The following is a 6,000-nucleotide window of genomic DNA, read 5'->3' on the forward strand; positions in this document are numbered from 1 at the left end:
AGTCACTGAGATATGGATGCTTGTCTCCGAACAAGCCATGGGTGGGGTTAGAGAAAACACCTCTTCAGGAATGGAACATAAATTATGTGCTTATTGATAAATATTTGTATTGAATTTGGAATTAAGACAGCACCCATGGCTAACATCTGCTTGGAATAAGGTAAGGGAAAAGACACCCTCCCCATGCTCCCTCTTAACTGAGGGCAGTGAGCTACAATAATAGGAATATGCTCAATCCTTCAAACTAATCTTAAAGGAAGCCCTTTGAGGAGGGTATTCAAACCCCACCCTGGGCAATAGGAGATTAATGAGCTAATGTGTGCTGAAGTGGCCCCATGCCATCCCACCAGTGAGAAATGTCAGAATTGGAGGGGAAAAGGGAGAAACCCAGCTCAATTGATGACAGACCAGGGAGGAGAGCAGACCTTAAGTCCTCAGCTCCTGCAGAGAGGACAGGCTGAAGGCAGGATCTCCTTGGATGACTGCTATCTGTCAGCCCCTCCCTGAAGGAAAGGAGGGCCTGATGCTGACTCACCTGAAGAAAGGACTATGCCTCTGTTTACTTGTGAACTCTTTTCAGGGCCACATCCTGACCAGTGTCCTCTGAAGGAAGATTTTTAATGCAGCGGTGGAACCACTCCTTTGTGTTAATTCCCATTTATTTCTGTTTACTGACATTCTGGAAGGGGTTTGGCCAAAGGGCTGCACCTCTTGAGACTGGAGTGGCATGCTGAGATACCCAGACACTGCCAAGCATAGACCCGGCTGAGAGCTGGGGCCTGGCCTAGGGGTTACCCTGGCATAGAATCCAAGTGACAAGCCCACATTTTCTTACTGTTCCAACTACTTGAAAGTAGGTTGTCAGTGTTTTCCCTTTCACTTTACATTAATGTTAAGTTGGGCTGACGTTTGCAATTTTTCCTAACAATTCCTTCTAGAATCACTCTGAAAGAGCAATGACGGATCCAGATGGAAATCTGCTTTTGAGAGACACCTTATAAAGTTGTATCTGGACTTAAGGAAATGGCATGGATTATGCTACAGCATTTATGTGCTACTGACCAGCAGAAGCCAATCACCTACAACTATTATTTGGCTAAAAATATACAATTTACATTGTTTTTAGATGGGCAATCATTCACAGAAGTAAATTAAAGGGACACAGATCAATTTATAGTTTGTGAGGCAGTTGGATGACTCATAATATTGTAATTTTTAATATCATTTTTTAGGAGGCACATAAGGTTTTTATTTTAATCTTGTGGGTTTTTTCTGTTTTTCTTTTATCCTTTGGCTATTCCTTACATTGTGGATTTTTATATTTAATTTTGTATATCTAAATATTTATAGAAGCACTTCTAAAACAAGGCAGCCATTTAAGTGCCTACATATAGTGTGACAGACCCAGACCAGTGGGGTACAGGAGTCTGGTAGAGGGCAAATATACTGGTCACTGGATGAGTAGTTTTCTGTTCCCTGAGTGACCAGAGCAGGGGCTGCACTAGAGTAATCAGGAACCTGCTAGAACCAGTTAAAGCAGGCAGGCTAATTAGGACACCTGGAGCCAATTAAGAAGCTACTAGAATCAATTAAGCCAGGCTAATCAGGGCACCTGGGTTTTAGAAGGAACTCACTTCAGTTTGTAGTGTGAGAGTGTGAGGAGCTGGGAGCAAGAGGTGCAAGGAGCTGAGAGTGAGAGGGTGTGCTGCTGGAGGACTGAGGAGCACAAGCGTTATCAGACACCAGGAGGAAGGTCCTGTGGTGAGAATAAGGAAGGTGTTTGGAGGAGGCCATGGGGAAGTAGCCCAGGGAGTTGTAGCTGTCATGCAGCTGTTACAGGAGGCACTATAGACAGCTGCAGTCCACAGGGCCCTGGGCTGGAACCCAGAGTAGAGGGCGGGTCCGGGTTCCCCCCATACCTCCCAATTGACCTGGACTGTGGGTTCTTCCAGAGGGGAAGGTCTCTGGGCTGTTCACCAACTTACATGGTGAATCTCTGAGGCAAGAAAATCCGCCAATAAGCGCAGGACCCACCAAGATAGAGGAGGAACTTTGTCACAATAGATATAGGTGCCTAAATTTGAATATGCTCCTTTAAATGACTTGTCCTAGGTCTGCCAACTCCCAGTGCTGTGCTGTAACCCCCAGAGCTTCTTTTTTATATGTGGTTAAACATTACTAGAAGCAGTCCACCCTCCTAGAATCCCTAAAGATCACATTAAACTCTCTGGATCAACCTGGATCCTACTGAAAACTGTTCACACGGTGGGTGTCACTATTATTATTATTATTTATTATTATACTCGCTTCCAGAATCTCTTCGTTGAAATGAAATGGTACAAAAATCGGTTGCTATGTTCATCTTTGTGTATGTTAATACCTTGGCAGTCAATTTTGGCCTCAAATTTCTTTATCAGCAATATGGCAGCCCTTGAGCTTTCAAATATGGCAATTCTGTTATGAATCATCTTCTCTCAGTGAGAGGAAGTATGTCCAATGGTTAGGGTGTTTGGGACTGGAAGTTCAATTACCTGCACTGCACAGACTTCCTGCATGACCTTGGGCAAGTCAATTTCTGTGGGTTTTTGTTCTCTAACAGTAAAATACTTCCTACTGTAGAGGGATATTATGAGGATCAATACAATAAAGGACTGTGAGGTGCTCAAATACTATAATAAGTATGTGTGTGTGTGTGTGTGTGTGTGTGCAGGTGGGAGGCAATTGGGCCAGATGAAGCGATGGTGATTCATTCCTGTGATGCTTCTCAGGGCTTCCAGGTCTCCAAGTCACCTTGTTGCCACCTGCCTAGGGAGTCTAGTCTATGCCAGCTGGGTGTTAGCTCCTTAACACAACTGGATGTCGGCCTTCAAGCACTCTTCTCTGGACTACACCACCTCTGTTGGTTGACAATAGATGCATCCCCGCCCGAGTCCTTTTGAAATGTCCTGCTGTGCTATCCAGCCTGGGATCACTAGATACCACCAGAAATCCCACATCTGTTCCCAAAGGAACAGCGTACCCCAGTTTTACCTTAGCCCACTGCTCCTGTATCACACACAGCACTTGAGTTTGATTATACTTTTTAAAGGAAATTTATTGAAGAAAGAATAGAGATTCAAATAGAAACAAGTGAGTGAGTGAAACAATGGTAACATACAAAACCAAACCAGGGCCTACACTAATAATCACCTTTCCTGTCCAACAAAGTAGATTCTCACCCCAAAGTTCAGTCTTTTGCAGTGCTTGCTATCCGGAAGGAGCCAGGGCCCATTCTTTCACCTACTGCTCCTCCATGAATGGATGCAGAGTGTCTTTCTCACCATGTGATGTACAGAATCAGACTAGCATTTTTTCGCAGACAAGGCCATCCCCTTACTGTCATATAGTTCCTTATTACTTCCAAGTGGCTTCAGTGATCATAGTTTTGTCTTTGAGGGTTTTCCATGGACTTTTCTAGTTTGTTGCAATGAGAGACAATTGAGTAATACATTACATAATGAGCTAGTCAGGAAGGATGACAACTCCCTGCCATTTGAATGGGCCATCACTGAGATACGATTCCTTGGTGACTCACTTTCACTACAAGACCATAAGGGCATAAGTTTCAGTATAGTTACATTAATCCTTACCTAGTACCCATACACACATCTCACAATGATTATCATTAAGTTATAAGCTTTCATTAGAGACCTCACATGCTACCCTTTATGGATAAATACCAGGAAAGTGGTGTATTGAACAGGTCAGGTTTGAGACAGGAGTTGCTTGCAATAAACAGCGTTGAACCCTTGGCCAGTTGGCACCAGTGGACCTCTGTCACAATGCCAACTGCAGATCTGACTCGTTATTGTAGTATGTTGGTGACAGTTCTTGGCCTTTGTTGTTAAATTCATCTTCCCTTTCCCTGGATGACACTTGTCTTTCTGTGATGAACTGTATATCTGTCACTGTACATCTGAACCTGTAAGGAGGTCTTCAGTTAAAACACAATTTTGAAGTGAGCGACAGAGGGTCTTGTGGCACCTTTAAGACTAACAGAAGTATTGGGAGCATAAGCTTTCGTGGGTAAGAACCTCACTTCTTCAGATGCAAGTAAGGGTTTTACCCATGAAAGCTTATGCTCCCAATACTTCTGTTAGTCTTAAAGATGCCACAGGACCCTCTATCGCTTTTTACAGATTGAGACTAACACGGCTACCCCTCTGAATTTTGAAGTGCCCATCTCAGTGCCATTTTCATGGCCTCATTTTATATTGTCCTTGAAATGGTATTGTGTGGTCCAACTTGTGCTATGTAAGGGAAACTTATGACTTCAGTCTTCTTTTGCCATCATTCTTTTGGCTTCAACATGTTTTTCTAGTGTTTGTTCTTTATTTGATGTTAAAGATGATGGAATTTGGGCTTGGGCTCAAGAAGCCAAGCAGGGTGTCTTTCATTGATACGACAAGGGTCTCTTTCGAGGTGCTCAGTGAGTGCCTTCACCATACATTTGGTGCTATCCTCGGGTTAGACTTTTGGGCACTTGGGGCAGCTTAGGATGGGGGTTGGAAGAAAGCAAATTCTGCAAACTAGCAAGTGCTTCCTGAAAGATGCCAAGTGTCCTCAGTTCTCTTGAAAGTCTATATATTTTGGTTACATATAGCCGCCAAGATGCTGCGGCACTCTGGGCTTCTGGCATGTAGGGATATCCTGGCCTTGGCCATTCTCCTGCAAAGGGGGCCAAGAAGGGGAGGCTGTATGTTGCAGTGACTCTCTGCCACCCCAGGATTCCAAACACAGGGAGTATTCTCAAGTGGCCCTTCTAGCCAGCTGGTGTGGTACAAAACAGCTGTAGCAGGGTCGAAGATCTAGACCAGTGAGAACTGAGACTAGTCAGCACCTCAGAGGAAATGTTCACTAGTTTGTATAATTGGGTCCTTAGGATGCCTTTTCCCTTAGGCCAGGTCTACACTACATAAACCTGAGCGATGCAGTTATACTGCCCTAGCCCCTTCTCCCATTGACCTAGCTACCATCTCTCGCAGAGGTGGACTAACTGTGCTGACAGGAGACGCGCTCCTGTCAGCGGAGTAGTGTCTTCACTGAAACGCTATAGCTGCGTCGTTGCAGCATTTTGAGTGTAGACCTGCTGTCATACGAACGCCGGTCCCATTAAAATCAATGGCCTAACTCCCACTGACATCAGCAGGGCCAGGGTTTGGCCATTAGAGCAAACACATTACTCCCATTCATTGCCATTAGTACAAATTCTGCACTCCAGATGAGAGGATAACAGAGCCATGGGAAAGGTAGAATGTAGAGATTTAAAATATTCATTTCTAGTTTGCTCTTGATAACTCATAGCATCCAGGCTTGATAAATTGGCAAAGCTGCTCTAAAGATTTCTTGCCTTTGCAACTATGTTTCTATTTGCTTGAATGTCTTGGACTCTGCATAGTTGCAATTTTTTTTAAGTGGTTACCTAATACCTTTTTCATTCTGATGCATAACTTCTTTCATCAGGGAGGCTTTCTTCATGGCTGGAACATGGCATTTGTAATCACAAATTGTGAGATCTATTTCCATCTCTGCTCCTTATCAAGGCTCTTAACCACTCTATGCCTCAGCATTCCCAAATGTAAAATCAAGATAATTGTCTTCAGTGCCCTGAGGGATGGCTCAAGGATGTATACATTATTTATTAGGCATGCCGAGTTGATGAAAGGCACTATATAAGTACAAAATATTGTATTGTTTTATTATTGATCTAATTTGTTCATGGTATTTTTTTTTTTTTGTTCCTTCTGGTTTCTTATACAGAATTGTCCTTCTCAAGGTCAGTCCCCGTAAGACTGCTATATAATAAATGTTCTTCTTCGAGAGATGTCCCTGTGGGTGCTCCACTACATGTGTTGGTGCGTCCCTGCGCCTTCGCCCGGAGATTTTTGCAGCAGTACTCATAGCGGCCACGCATGCTCAGAATCTGCCCCCCCCCCCCCCCCCCCCCCCCCCCCCCCCCCC

General features: G+C 44.1%; 1 protein-coding gene across 5 annotated transcripts in view; it reads left to right on the forward strand.

Annotated features, from left to right (window-relative positions):
- The window catches only part of LOC117874863 (semaphorin-3D), a 195,283-nt gene that overhangs the window by 38,528 nt on the left and 150,755 nt on the right, over window positions 1-6,000 (forward strand). The window lies entirely within an intron of this gene.

This window comes from Trachemys scripta, chromosome 1 (genome assembly GCF_013100865.1).
Source record: "Trachemys scripta elegans isolate TJP31775 chromosome 1, CAS_Tse_1.0, whole genome shotgun sequence".
NCBI lineage: Eukaryota > Metazoa > Chordata > Testudines > Emydidae > Trachemys > Trachemys scripta.